This window comes from Schistocerca serialis, chromosome 7 (assembly GCF_023864345.2).
Source record: "Schistocerca serialis cubense isolate TAMUIC-IGC-003099 chromosome 7, iqSchSeri2.2, whole genome shotgun sequence".
Lineage (NCBI taxonomy): Eukaryota > Metazoa > Arthropoda > Insecta > Orthoptera > Acrididae > Schistocerca > Schistocerca serialis.
Genome location: NC_064644.1, coordinates 58,927,516 through 58,943,534, shown reverse-complemented (window position 1 = coordinate 58,943,534; position 16,019 = coordinate 58,927,516). Strand labels below are relative to the sequence as shown.

Sequence of the window (16,019 nt, the reverse complement as noted above, 5' to 3'; positions counted from 1 at the left end):
TGGCAGATTAAAACTGTGTGCCGGGCCGAGACTCGAATTCGGGACCTTTGCCTTTCGCGGGCATGTGCTTCATATCAGCGCATACTCCGCTGCAGAGTGAAAATCTCATTCTGGAAACATCCCCCAGGCTGTGGCTAAGCCATGTCTCCGCAATATCTTTTCATTCAGGAGTGCTAGTTCTGCGAGGTTCGCAGGAGAGCTTCTGTAAAGTTTGGAAGGTAGGAGACGAGGCACTGGGAGATGTAAAGCTGAGAGGAGATGGCGTGAGTCGTGCTTGGGTAGCTCAGTTGGTAGAGCACTTGCCCGTGAAAGGCAAAGGTCCCGAGTTCGAGTCTCGGCCAGGCACAAAGTTTTAATCTGCCAGGAAGTTTCATATCAGCGCACACTCCGCTGCAGAGTGAAAATCTCATTCTTGATTTAAAAACATGTTGGTAACGCTACCAATTTTGCAAGTAATGGATTAAGCGTGGCTCATCACATCACTTCTTTTACAGTCCCACTCGTAAAACCCCTAGAAATTACTTGTGTACTCGTTGATGGGTTCTCTTCAAACTGATGCAGTACGGCCTCTTCCAGTTCGGGTGTGCCACGTCTCCTTGGAGCACCACAGTGACGCCTGTTGACGGGGAAGGTACCCTTTCTTGAAGCTGTTGTCTAATTGTGGCCCAAAGGGTATGCGAAGGAGTTAGATATGGCGGAGAACGGCCTTGATCAAGGCGACGAGCAGCTCTTCCATTACCGTAAGTGTGGGGTCCTCCCCACTCGTCTCGTGTTGGGTGCCTAAAGGATGCTGCGTTCTATACAACAATTCAAGCAAATAACATTAATAGTTTTATTTCAGTAAAGCAGATCTGACAATCCTTTAACGTACTACATGTTGTCGCCTGCGATGGGCGACAGGCAATATGATTCGGAGTCCTTGGCTATATGCAATGTTCCTGCAAGTTTGAAACACGGGTTGTGGATCACAAATAATTGTCCTCGTAGCACTCTCTGCAAGGCCGTGCTAATACTCTGCGAATACTATCCACTAGAGTCGAGCCGAGGCTGGCAGGAGCGGCGCTTATATTCACTTCTTGCAGAGGTCTCTCCTGTCGTAACGCGGTGCTTGTCAGCGGCCTATTGGCTGACGTCGCCTCAGCGCCTTCTCTGGTCTTGCGTGTTCCTCTTCGTTCCGGCGTTCATGGTTACTCCAGAACACTAAGCTTTGTCATTCACTAGGATTATGTCAGTGTGCTCTACAAACATGTATTCAACCATGTTGCTCTAACACTCAGACACATGAATGTGCTCGAACAGAGTCAGGGACGTAGGAAGGACGTTAAATGACATCAGCCGATCCTACGAATCCACCTCCACCCCTCCCCCCCCCCCCCTTTCACCTTTACAACACTGTCGCACACTTACCTAGCAAACTTGTTTTCTAACGACTGTAGCAGGGAAACGGTACATGGGTTCCTGTTCAGAATATTATGTACTTAGCTTCCCTCCTCAAATCCTAGATGTCTGTAATGGGAATTTCCGAATACCCTGTGTTATTATAGTAGCGAAGTTTTCGAACAACCTTCCTTGAATACCTGTTACCTACATTTATCCAACAGCACGTCGTTAGAATGAAATAGCGTTGCCTCCAAACTCTCCAACTGGAATTCACAAACTACTTTTCTATACCTTCTCTCCATGCTAGATGTCATAGCTACTTGACAAAGACCTCCTAATCCTTGGGATATGCTCCAGACTTAGTTGCACAAGGGTGTTGTAAGTGATTCGCTTTTCAAATGGACGTAAATTCACAAAATCCTTGCAACAAATCTGACTCCTCCATCCGCCTTACCAATTACTTCACTGCCTGAGAAAGAAAGTGAAGAACCTGTGGACATGGTCGGATGTGAATATAATTTTCTACACAAGCACACAATTGGGAGATACGTAAATGATTAAAGCAGCAGTTTTCTGTGGTTGGTGGTAGAGCTACCAGTATGAATTAGTGCTGTATGTGTGCAGACTGAAGCGATGAATGAGAATTTGTACCAAGCTGGAATTCGAACCCAGGTATCCTGCTCGCTAGGTAGATGCGTTAACCACTAGGCCAACCTGACACACTGGCTATGCCCAACTGCTCAGACTACCCTTGCACGCCTCCCTCCTCGATCCTAATTCCTATTCACGCCTCAGCCCACTTGGTATTCCCCCTAAACTCGAACAGCATTACAGAAGCTGTCTAGCTGTATTGGAATAGCACCTCAGAATCGAACGAAGGGTGGATCTTGCCAGAAATCGAGGAAAAGGCGCTTTAATCAGGGTCCCGGGAACCTTTCCAAGTATCAAACGTGAACCATGCATAATGTTGAGGTGCTCCCGTCGTTGCAAAATCCCCGGGTCTGTCCCTAATAGAACATACGTAAAACCACCTCAGACACCAACTCCATACCATCGCCAGTGTCACGGACATCAAGGACCTGTTACAACGTTTGTCGGCCAGTTTGCTACAGCAGAGGATACAACAGCCTTATGGCTCCCTTCCCAACCAAATCAGTGTACGCTCCCATGCAAGAGGGGATGCAATATCATACTCCTGTAAATGTAACTCGATATTGTAATCACTCAAATAACATAACACACACACTCAGTGTGTGAAATTTTATGTAGTTTCCATCTCTGCTTCTGGGTGTTCAAAAAATGTTCAAATGTGTGTGAAATCTTATGGGACTTAACAGCTAAGGTCATCAGTCCCTAAGCTTACACACTACTTAACCTAAATTATCCTAAGAACAAACACACACACCCATGCCCAAGGGAGGACTCGAACCTCGGCCAGGACAGCCACACAGTCCATGACAACGCCTAAGACCGCTTGGCTAATCCCGCACGGCCCCTTCTGGGTGCTTCACTGTATTTGTTACGCAGTGTACACCATGAACAACAGCGGCCCTGTTGTCCTACTCTGAGGAATGTTAGATAAAACTCTCACTCGATGTCCCCGTAGTGTAGACGTGTACCCAACTTCCGTTTGCTATAAATTTTTTGGGTACAATACTGTCCTACGAGGTGCGACATTAAAGTAATGAGACTGATTTTCTTTGCAAGATGTGGCAACCCTGCAGGCTTGCATAGGCACAATATCTTTGGCCTTGGTCTATAAGCTGCTTCTTGTCCAAGCGGAACATCGATGAAACTACTCAGTGGTGAGTTGCGCCGTAATAAGTTAACATGTGTTTGTGTCTCTCGTCACGGAAATTGAACCGCATAATATTGCGCAACGGTATGCCATTTCTTTTTGTGTTAAATTGGGTGAAAACGCGACGACAGCTTACGCTAACCCTCATAAGGCTTTTGGAGAGGAGATTATGTCAAGAGCTCAAATTTTTCATTGGCATAAAATGTTCAGTGAAGACAGAACGAATGTTGAGGAGGAAGACCGCAGTCAACTTGGCCAGGGTGCGTGAACTCGTAAGATCTGATCGAAGATTATCCGTGAAAATGATTGCAGATGAACTGAACATCAATCGAGAAACAGTTTGTCTAACAATAATTGGATTATACATCACGATAATGCGCCATCCTATACTGCTCTGTCAGTACAGAAATTTTTAACCTCAAAACAAATTTCAGTACTACCACAGCCACGTTATTCACCACATACCGCTCTGTGCGACTTTTTTCTATTTCCAAGAGTCAAAACGGCGGTCAAAGGACACCATTATAAAATAAGACAAGATGTCCAAAAAGCTGTGACGAGGATCTTGGAGGATATTACAGAAGATGAATTCCAGAAATGTTACCATCAACGGCAGAAACGCTGGAAAAAGTGTGTGCAATCAGAAGGGAACTACTTCGAAAGAGACAGCACTAAACTTGACTAAAACGGTAAGCAAAAATTTTTTTCACATCAGTCCCGTTATTTCATTGTCGCACCTCAGAAATACATACATAAATAAAAGATTATATTTATAACATAATATAATATACTGCAGTATGAGCGTAATTACATTGGTATAAGTAATAGTGTCGTATGAAACAAGGTAAAACAGTGTGAAAATAGTTGTTGTTGTTGTGGTCTTCAGTCCTCAGAGTGGTTTGATGCAGCTCTCCATGCTACTCTATCCTGTGCAAGCTTCTTCATCTCCCAGAACCTACTGCCGCCTACATCCTTCTGAATCTGCTTAGTGTATTCATCTCTTGGTCTCCCTCTACGATTTTTACCCTCCACGCTGCCTTCCAATACTAAATTGGTGATCCCTCGATGCCTCAGAACATGTCCTACCAACCGATCCCTTCTTCTAGTCAACTTGTGCCACAAGCTCCTCTTCTCCCCAATTCTATTCAATACCTCCTCATTAGTTATGTAATCTACCCACCTAATCTTCAGCATTTTCTGTAGCACCACATTTCAAAAGCTTCTATTCTCTTCTTGTCTAAACCATTTATCGTCCATGTTTCACTTCCTCGCATGGCTACACTCCATACAAATACTTTCAGAAACGACTTCCTGACATTTAAATCTATACTCGATGTTAACAAATTTCTCTTCTTCAGAAACGCTTTCCTTGCCATTGCCAGTCTACATTTTATATCCTCTCTACTTCGACCATCATCAGTTATTTTGCTCTCCAAATAGCAAAACTCCTTTACTACTTTAAGTGGCTCATTTCCTAATCTAATTCCCTCAGCATTACCTGACTTAATTCGACTACATTCCATTATCCTCGTTTTGCTTTTGTTGATGTTCATCTTATATCATCCTTTCAAGACACTGTCCATTCCATTCAACCGCTCTGCCAAGTCCTTTCCTGTCTCTGACAGAATTACAATGTTATCGGCGAACCTCAAGGTTTTTATTTCTTCTCGATGGATTTTAATACCTACTCCGAACTTTTCTTTTGTTTCCTTTACTGCTTGCTCAATATACAGATTGAATAACATCGGGGATAGGCTAACACCCTGTCTCACTCCCTTCCCAACCACTGCTTCCCTTTCATGTCCCTCGACTCTTATAACTGCCATCTGCTTTCTGTACAAATTGTAAATAGCCTTTCGCTCCCTGTATTTTACCCCTGTCACCTTTAGAATTTGAAATAGAGTATTCCAGTCAACATTGTCAAAAGATTTCTCTAAGTCTACAAATGCTAGAAACGTAGGTTTGCCTTTCCTTAATCTTTCCTCTAATATAAGTCGCAGGGTCAGTATTGCCTCACGTGCTCCAATATGTGTACGGAATACAAACTGATCTTCCCCGATGTCGGCTTCTACCAGTTTTTCCATTCGTCTGTAAGGAATTCGCGTTAGTACTTTGCAGCTGTGACTTATTAAACTGATAGTTCGGTAATTTTCACATCTGTCAACACCTGCTTTCTTTGGGATTACAATTATTATATTCTTCTTGAAGTCTGAGGGTCTTTCGCCTGTCTCACACATATTGCTCACCAGATGGTAGAGTTTCGTCAGGACTGGCTCTCCTAAGGCTGTCTGTAGTTCTAATGGAATGTTGTCTACTCCGGGGGCCTTGTTTCGACTCAGGTCTTTCGGTGCTCTGTCAAACTATTCACGCAGTATCATATCTCCCATTTCATCTTCATCTACATTCTCTTCCATTTCCATAATATTGTCCTGAAGAAATTCGCCCTTGTATAGACCATCTATATACTCCTTCCACCTTTCTGCTTTCCCTTGTTTGCTTAGAACTGGGTTTCCATCTGAGCTCTTGATATTCATACAAGTGGTTCTCCTTTCTCCAAAGGTCTCTTTACTTTTCCTGTAGCAGTATCTTTCTTACCCCTCATGAGATAAGCCTCTACATCCTTACATTTGTTCTAGCCATCCCTGCTTAGCCATTTTGCATTTTCTGTCGATCTCATTTTTGAGACGTTTGTATTCCTATTTGCCTGCTTCATTTACTGCATTTTTATATTTTCCCTTTTCATCAATTAAATTCAATATTTCTTCTGTTACCCAAGAGTTTCTACTAGCCCTCGTCTTTTTACCTATATGATCCTCTGCTGCCTTCACTATTTCATCCCTTAAAGCTACCCATTCTTCTTCTACTGTATTTCTTTCCCCCATTCCTGTCAATTGCTCCCTTATGCTCTCCCTGAAACCCTGTACAACCTCTGGTTCTTTCAGTTTATCCAGGTCCCATCTCCTTGAATTCCCACCTTTTTGCAGTTTCTTCAGTTTTAATCTACAGTTCATAACCAATAGATTGTGGTCAGAGTCCACATCTGAGCCTGGAAATGTCTTACAATTTAAAACCTGGTTCCTAAATCTCTGTCTTACCGTTATATAATCTATCTGATAACTTTTAGTATCTCCAGGGTTCTTCCATGTATACACCCTTCTTTCATGATTCTTGAACAAAGTGTTAGCTATGATTAAGTTATGCTCTGCACAAAATTCTACCAGACGGCTTCCTCTTACATTTCTTAACCCAAATCAAAATTCACCTACTATGTTTCTTTCTCTCCCTTTTCCTACTCTCGAATTCCCGTCACCCATGACTATTAAATTTTCGTCTCCCTTCACTACCTGAATAATTTATTTTATCTCATCACACATTTCATCCATTTCTTCATCATCTGCAGAGCTAGTTGGCATATAAACTTGTACTACTGTAGTAGGCGTGCGCTTCGTGTCTATCTTAGCCACAATAATGTGTTCACAATGCTGTTTGTAGTAGCTTACCCGTACTCCTATTTTTTTTATTCATTATTAACCTACTCCTGCATTACTCCTACTTGATTTTGTATTTATAATCCTGTATTCACCTGACCAAAAGTCTTGTTCCTCCTGCCACCGAACTTCACTAATTCCCACTATATCTAACTTTAACATATCCATTTCCCTTTTTAAATTTTCTAACCTACCTGCCCGATTAACGGATCTGACATTCCACGCTCCGATCCGTAGAGCGCCAGTTTTCTTTCTCCTGATAACGACGTCCTCCTGAGTAGTCCCCGCCCTGAGATTGGAATGGGGGACTATTTTACCTCCGGAATATTTTACCCAAGAGGACGCCATCATCATTTAATCATACAGTAAAGCTGCATGCCTTCGGGAAAAATTACGGCTGTAGTTTCCCCTTGCTTTCAGCCGTTCGCAGTACCAGAACAGCAAGGCCATTTTGGTTAGTGTTACAAGGCCAGATAAGTCAATCATACAGACTGTTGCCCCTTCAACTACTGAAAAGGCTGCTGCCCCTCTTCAGGAACCACACGTTTGTCTGGCCTCTCAACAGATACCCCTCCGTTGTGGTTGCACCTACGGTACGGCTGTCTGTATCGTTGAGGCACGCAAGCCGCCCCACCAACGCCAAGGTCCATGGTTCATGGGGGGGGAGGGTGAAAACATTAAATTAAGCCTAATTTTACGCCCGAGAATCATACGGAAAAAGTGACATAAATTTCATTTTTATTTGTTTCATTGTGTCTAGCGTAAACGTGGATTTTAACGCAGAGTAGTAAAACAGAAATCGTTTTGTGAAAATTTTTGGTTATATTTTCGTTGTAGCGATCAAAGTGAGGTAGTGAATGGGGTGACCAATGGGGCTCTTCCATTTAATTGTCGGCTGACCGAGAAAGAAAGGGAAAGCGAGGAATAGGAGGCGAAGATTTTTGCTCTTCTTGATAACTGAATTACTACAGATGAAGAGGGTAAAGGTGAAGGGGTGTTGAGGAGAGGTGGTAGGCAAAGGACGAACAGGGGAAACTGTTGTTGGAAAATTCTTAATTAAACACAACATTTCACTTGCTACCAGAATTGAGAAAGGAAGAGCCCGATGTAAGGCACAGCAGAACAGCGCTAAGAAAGTTTGAAGTAAATCGTGTGGAAACAAGAGGAAAAGAGGGAAAGGTTCAAAAATGGTTCAAATGGCTCTAAGCACTACGGGACTTAACATCTGAGGTCATCAGTCCCCTAGACTTAGTGCTACTTAAACCTAACTAACCTAAGGACATCACACATATCCACGTCCGAGGCAGGATTCGAACCTGCGACCGTAGCAGTAGCGCGGTTCCGGACTGAAGCGGCTAGAACCGCTGGGCCACAGCGGCCGTAAGAAGGAAAGGAAGGGATCAGCTGCTATGTAGCAGTCACAGGAGGTCGAAGGGCAGGAGTTAGAGAAAAAGTTTGGTTCAGAGTGCAGGTCACAAGTTTGTGAAACCAAGTGATAGTCTTAGCCAGGTAACAGAAAACATAGGACAAATGCGCAAGGATTTCAACAAATAAAATCAATTGTTGATAGAAGAGGGAGCTGGAAGAGCCTGCCTAAAAACGATCAATACAGTACAAGGAGTGTCCTGAACAAAATAGGAGCAGGTATTGCGCCCAAATGTGGGTTCTAAGACCGCTCTGTGGTGCTACGACCAGCCAGTCCTGCGTTAACTCTGAGGGAAATGGAGCAAACACGGAGCTGAGGAGGCTCCTTCAGATGGATAAAACACTCGTACAGATGCTGTTTCTGAATCTGGTATAAGAAGTTGGGGATATACTTCACATGAGCTACATCTTAACTGGAGGGTACAAGGACAAGTCAGAAGTACTATTAGCAGCAAATGTAGGGGGCACACCAGCACACAAATGAAAATCCCTGTGGTAAATGGAGTCACGTGAGTCACCGACAGTAGGTCAGGTTCAGAATTGAGACAGACAGCATTACAGTAAATTAAACTGACAGGCACCCTCACTTCATTTTATGATAACAGAGGAACAACTGAAATCAACTTGCATCATCAGAATATTAGGGGAGTGGAGGATAAGGAAATGAGATACTGATTTGTTTGCACCATTTCAATAGTTGGTAAGAAATTGGTATCATCTCTCTGAACACCACAGAGATAGGAAATTTTAATGTAAGTGGTTACAAGCTACGGATTCACGTAGATCCAATATGGATAAGGGAGTAGTTCTCACATGTACAAAGAGGGATATACAGACACAAATATAGAAAAAATAAATCATCCATAGATCAGGATACAGATGCATGTGCTTGTAAGTGACTGTTGAGATATGTAACAATGTGTATATCTCTACTGGGTATTTGAGAAATTAATTATTGTGCTGTCTGTCAGACAAAAGGAAAAGATTATTAATAAATTTGTGATGATTTTAACGTAATTTGTTTGAAGGAATCTGACCAAAAATTTTCTAGAGGTGGTCTTAGACACTTATAATTTGGTATCAGTCATAAATTTCCATATGCGAGTTGCTCAGCGCAATAATATCCAAACAGACAATGTGTACTCATTTAACAAAACGAAGTGACACATACTTATCACCTGGTCTACGGTTTGTCAGATCACGATGCACAGATAATCACATTATGCAACTTAGTTCAATATTCGGAAATACCCTAGGAAAGGAATGAGGTTTATTAATGCCAAAACTACTGAAGATTTTAAAGAAGACTTGATGAAGTTGAATGAGATGAAGTTTACAATGAGCCTGTTGCCAGCTCTTAATTGAAAAGCTTCTTAATGAGTTCTTTCCATTTTCGAAAATAGTTTTCCTAAAATATAATTAAATGTAATAATGGAAAGTCATTAAAGATAACTCGGATTGACACACATATCAGAGTCTCTTCGTGACGAAAAAAACTGGCCAGGTGCGAATAGGACTAGCACGCTGTGAGTTTTGTACACAGTGTATACACAGTTCATTCATTCTCGGAATGGAGGCTGTCGACAACTTTTACCTATTATCGACATTGATACTGGCAAGATATCACTTCCTCTGCTTTTTCCTTTACCTGTTCTATAGAGACCTTCCTTCTTCCAAAATTTCATGATTGTACGTCAAGCGGAAGTAACCTGTCGGTTGTCATGTGTGAAACTGTGAAAATCAAAATGTTTGACATAAATGGCCGCATATCGTCACTACATTGACTTACAAGCATCACTTTTTTACGTTGCCAACGGACCGTTGACGTTAATTTGTGATATCAATTGCTAAGAAAGAAAGAACATGTAACGGATGGATGGACAGATAGGTAGTCAGATAAAAAAAGACAATTTTTGTGTATGATACAGTTAAAGATTCACATTTCTAGGTCTCTTTCCTTGTATAGTATAGTAAAATCTTGCTTCTTGGCAAATTTCATAATTCTAGACTAATGGTAAGTACCTTACAGGTTTTTATGAGTGAGTTTGCGAGTATTTAAATATGTGATCTAAATGATCGTGTCTGTTTTACTGCATTGCCTTAGAAGCTAGTGTTTATTATACCACCAGGAGACCATAGAGTTTAATATGTGACATAAATTTCTGCTTGATACATCTATTCGTTCCTGAGAAGAAAGAATGTCGGTCTTCCCGTCCGTCTTAAAACACGGACCGGAAGACCGACGGTCAGATTACCAATGGCAAAAAAATCTTTTTTCGTGTGGTATAATTACAAATCAACAATTTTACGATTTTTTCCTTTCATTGTAGTGCAAAACTTCGTTTCTTGGCAAATTTCATGACTCTAGGTCAACGGGAGTATCCTGTAGCTTTTGAAGGACTAATTTGCGAGTATCAAAATCTGTGACACAAATAGCCGTTATTTTAATTTTATTCACTTCGAAGCTTCACTTTTTTTCATCGCCAAGAGAAGATACACTTTAATATGTGACATAGATTTCAGCTTGATGTGTCAATCTGTTCCTGAGAAAAAGAGTTTTAAAGAGCTGGACAGACAGACAAAGACACGGACAACACAATGACCCTGTAAGGGTTTCCTTTTCATCGAGTGAGGTACGGAACTCTAAATAGGACTTGTAAAAATAGGCAGACTCAGTAACGGCCCAGAAATACTTTCTTATTATACACAGTACCGTAACAAAGTAAAAAATTTGTAAAAATGCAGGAGTAATCACATAGTGTCTGAAACTGACAGACTAGATAATAACATGAAATACGAGGGACAGGGTAGTAAGACTTAGAATATGACACACACTCTATTACATAGAATGGGAGCGTTATAAAAGACATTTCCAGTGTAGCAGATATTTTTAGTAATTACTTTTTAAAACTAAGTGAGAAAACTGGTACAAATATTTCGGAAGAGAAGCAAAACAGTACACTGAATAAGCATTTCAGAGGACATACAGTGAATTGAGAATTAATGTGATATTCTTATTTGAAAGAAGGAAGATCATCACGATTCTAAAAGATAAAAGTTCACGTTGGGTGACAGTAGATCCAATAAATTGTTATGAAGCTGTTGCCCTATGATGTGTAACATTTTTAATCATTTACTTAACGCATCACTAACTAAGGATGGTTTCCCAGAAAGATTGAAAAAATTTATTGTTAGGTCTCTCTACAGAAAAAGGCGATTTCACAGACGTCAGTAACTACCACCCTGTCTGATTACTTACATTTTTTTTGAGAGGGTAATGTACAGCAGAGTTGTGACCTAATTGTGCAGTGATGGGATATTTAGCCAATCCCAGGTTGAGCTTCAGAAGGAGATTCTACTTAGTACGTTATTTATACATTTACAGGGCACATAAGAAAATCTTTAAATAACAAAATATCACCAACAGGTATTTTAAGTGATTTAGCGAAAGCATTTGAGTGTGTAAATCATAATATTCTACAAGAGAAGATTTTATGGCATATGTAGTTCGCAAATGCCTTGCTTATTTTAAGAAACAGAATGCAGACAGTTATCCTCAAGAGTCTCACTGGGTTCGATCCTTGGTCCACTACTGTTTTTGCTTTAAGTTAACGTTCAACCGTTTGTTTGAAACATGAAAAGAACTTATTTCTGCTTGAAGATGATACAAGCATTGTGGTGAAGTCGAGCAAAAAAAGCATCAACGGAGAAAATAGTAAGTGATGTTTTTGTGAAAGCTACCGAATGATTTTGAACAAATGAGCTAGCCATAATTTGGGGGGAAATCAGTTCATTCAGTATTACACGATCAAAAATATCCTGCCTCCTATTAATCTAGTGTAACAGAAAGGTATATGAACAGTGTGGAAATTTTAAGTTTTTAGGTGTGCATATTGATAGAAATGTGGTGCGGGAAAATCATATTGTAGGAGTGTTAAAACGTTTAAATGCAGTTCCTTTGGCCATAAGAATAAATGCCAATTTTTGGGGATACAGAAGTCAGTAAGTTAACTTATTCTGCTGTGTTTTATTCACTGATGTCTTAAGGCATAATGTTCTCGGATAACACCTGGCTTAAGCAAACAGTATTCAATGCACAAAAGAAAGTAATCGGAATTATGTGTGGAGTTCACACATGTACATCATGCATGTATCTCTTCAAGCAGATGAGAATATTATCCAAAGCTTCACAATTGATTTATTTACTTTTGAAATTTCTTATCAACAGTCTACACAAGTTTTAGAGTAACAGAGCTATTCACACGTACAATACTAGAAGGAAAAATGATCTGCGTTCTGAACTTGGCAAAGAAGGGAGTGTACCAATGGAAAATTGGCAAAGAATTACACATTATGCAAGACACCTTTGTAGTTTTGTTTTCATCCAGACATGTTTCAGCACGTTTTATATGCTATCTTCAGTGGGTTTATTTTTCTCCCCATATGAAGCTATTGCGATGTTTATGCTAGTAGCTCTAGGTCTATTACGCAATCCACAACTTGACATAGATTTTGCTGTTGTTCATGTGGGTGTAACTCGCTTTCTTGAGCTTTTGTCGATAGAGATCTACTTCCTACGATTTGTTCGCCAAGCACAGAGTTTTCATCGCCATTTGGTCATGGGCTTAATGCTGTCCTCCACAACTTCTTTACTAGAGGTAACTTATTCATCTCAAAATAGTACATGCAGAGCCCTCAGTAATTTCTTAAATTCTAGTCTCTGTCTTCTCTATGGTTTTTAGCCTCTAGAGATACTTCTGCTACCATGGAAGTTATTCTCCTTTGCCTTAACATATCCTATCATCGAGATCCTTTTTATGCTCAGTATTTTCGTCTTTCATCCTGTTAGCTTCGTTCGTTATGGGTTACATCACTTCAGTGGTTGCAGAGATCCTTCAGTTGATCTATTACTTGATCTACAATTTAAATGTTAAGTTTATTACTTATCTCTGTTTTGCTACCCCTCATTACTTTAGTCTTTAGGTCCAAGCACTATTAGCATATATTAGGATTGGAATAACGAGGAACTTATTGTAACGATAATGTTTGAAGGATGTAGACCCCAAGTGTGGCCTGTTAGTTATTTTAGTTTAAGGGTTTAGTACTGGATGGTGGGGGTATACATCAGGTTACTTTTCTGTCAGTACTTTAATGTTTTAGTATACGACTCATTCTACAGTTGTGTGCATAATGAATCAGCAATTCATTTGGTATACAGTAGCAGGCGACACTTTATATCAAATCAAAACACAAGATTTTCAATAACATGTTGTCTAGAAAGCGATGGTTTTCGTTCTTACAAATGACTAATTTGAAACATTGAGCGTCATCAAAACTCATCGGCGATTTCTGATGCAAATTGTACTTGAATCTGCATTCGATAACGCTGTAGTACGATATCCAACGGTAGAGGCGCCGGCAGCATCACAGTCACATGTGGTGAATGTTGTAGAACGTCTTCGTTCTGTGATGTGGTTCCTCACTGTAAACCCTACTGTAGTCCTCAGCTTCGTGTCATGGTAGGGGTCCTGAAAGTTAACCTGTAATTTAATTTCGACCAAAGACTATTACAACCGATTGTTCACTGCGAAAAGTAAAACGATTGTATTAGCAATTTCTGTTGTTGCTGCTGCTGAGGTACGGATGATGTAACTTGCTCCCTAATCGGAAGAAATCAGTAAGTTGTTCCAGTGAAATTAGCAAACGACCATTTGTCGTGTCTTACGCAAGTGGTTACATGTGAATGAATACACACTATCGACCCTTTGACGGTTATTAGAATAAGATACATGTATGTCATTTATGTAGCTATGTTAGTCGAATTTCGTAGAAAGAAACTTTCCTCTCAAATGTCATCTTCAAAAGTTCAACATTTTACATGCAGTGAAATTAGCAAACGACCGTTTGTCGTGTCTTACGCAAATGGTTACATGTGAGTGAATACAGGCTGTCGACCCTTTGACGGTTATTAGCATAAGATACATGTATGTGATTTAAGCTGCTGCTGAGGTACGGATGATGAAACTTGCTCCCTAATCGTAAGAAATCAGTAAGTTGTTTCAGTGCAATTAGCAAACGACCATTTGTTGTATCTTACGCAAATGGTTACATGTGAGTGAATACAGGCTGTCGACCCTTTGACGGTTATTAGCATAAGATACACATATTTCATTTATGTAGCTATGTTAGTCGAATTTCATAGAAAGAAACTTTCCTCTCAAATGTCATCTTCAAAAGTTCAACATTTTACATGCAGTGAAATTAGCAAACGACCGTTTGTCGTGTCTTACGCAAATGGTTACATGTGAGTGAATACAGGCTGTCGACCCTTTGACGGTTATTAGCATAAGATACATGTATGTGATTTATGCTGCTGCTGAGGTACGGATGATGTAACTTGCTCCCTAATCGTAAGAAATCAGTAAGTTGTTCCAGTGAAATTAGCAAACGACCCTTTGTCGCGTTTTACGCAAATGGTTACATGTGAGTGAATACAGGCTGTCGACCCTTTGTCGGTTATTAGCATAAGATACATGTATGTCATTTACGTAGCTATGTTAGTCGAATTTCATAGAAAGAAACTTTCCTCTCAAATGTCATCTTCAAAAGTTCAACATTTTACATGCAGTGAAATTAGCAAACGACCGTTTGTCGTGTCTTACGCAAATGGTTACATGTGAGTGAATACAGGCTGTCGACCCTTTGACGGTTATTAGCATAAGATACATGTATGTGATTTATGCTGCTGCTGAGGTACGGATGATGTAACTTGCTCCCTAATCGTAAGAAATCAGTAAGTTGTTCCAGTGAAATTAGCAAACGACCCTTTGTCGCGTTTTACGCAAATGGTTACATGTGAGTGAATACAGGCTGTCGACCCTTTGTCGGTTATTAGCATAAGATACATGTATGTCATTTACGTAGCTATGTTAGTCGAATTTCATAGAAAGAAACTTTCCTCTCAAATGTCATCTTCAAAAGTTCAACATTTTACATGCAGTGAAATTAGCAAACGACCGTTTGTCGTGTCTTACGCAAATGGTTACATGTGAGTGAATACAGGCTGTCGACCCTTTGACGGTTATTAGCATAAGATACATGTATGTGATTTAAGCTGCTGCTGAGGTACGGATGATGAAACTTGCTCCCTAATCGTAAGAAATCAGTAAGTTGTTTCAGTGAAATTAGCAAACGACCATTTGTTGTATCTTACGCAAATGGTTACATGTGAGTGAATACAGGCTGTCGACCCTTTGACGGTTATTAGCATAAGATACACATATTTCATTTATGTAGCTATGTTAGTCGAATTTCATAGAAAGAAACTTTCCTCTCAAATGTCATCTTCAAAAGTTCAACATTTTACATCCAGTGAAATTAGCAAACGACCATTTGTCGTGTCTTACGCAAATGGTTACATGTGAGTGAATACAGGCTGTCGACCCTTTGACGGTTATTAGCATAAGATACATGTATGTCATTTATGTAGCTATGTTAGTCGAATTTCATAGAAAGAAACATTCCTCTCAAATGTCATCTTCAAAAGTTCTACATTTTACATCCAGTGAAATTAGCAAACGACCATTTGTCGTGTCTTACGCAAATGGTTACATGTGAGTGAATACAGGCTGTCGACCCTTTGACGGTTATTAGCATAAGATACATGTATGTCATTTATGTAGCTATGTTAGTCGAATTTCATAGAAAGAAACTTTCCTCTCAAATGTCATCTTCAAACGTTCAACATTTTACATCGGTAGCAATTTGATCAGCGACAGCTGCAGGAGTTTGGGGCGTGAGTGTTCCATAGGAAGACAACTGCCATCTACAAACGTTTTTAAAGTGCAGAGTACGCTTGCTTCTACCAATTAATTTCTTGTCGCCCAGTATACATTCACATAGCAGCACGACTTGTGTCTTGTAATAAG

At 40.3% G+C, this 16,019-nt stretch overlaps 1 non-coding gene across 1 annotated transcript; it reads left to right on the top strand.

The window, feature by feature from the left end:
- Positions 1–271: 271 nt before the first annotated feature.
- Trnas-uga (transfer RNA serine (anticodon UGA)) lies at positions 272–346 on the top strand. Its single transcript has one exon. It is a non-coding gene; the product is annotated as a tRNA-Ser (tRNA).
- Positions 347–16,019: the final 15,673 nt, after the last annotated feature.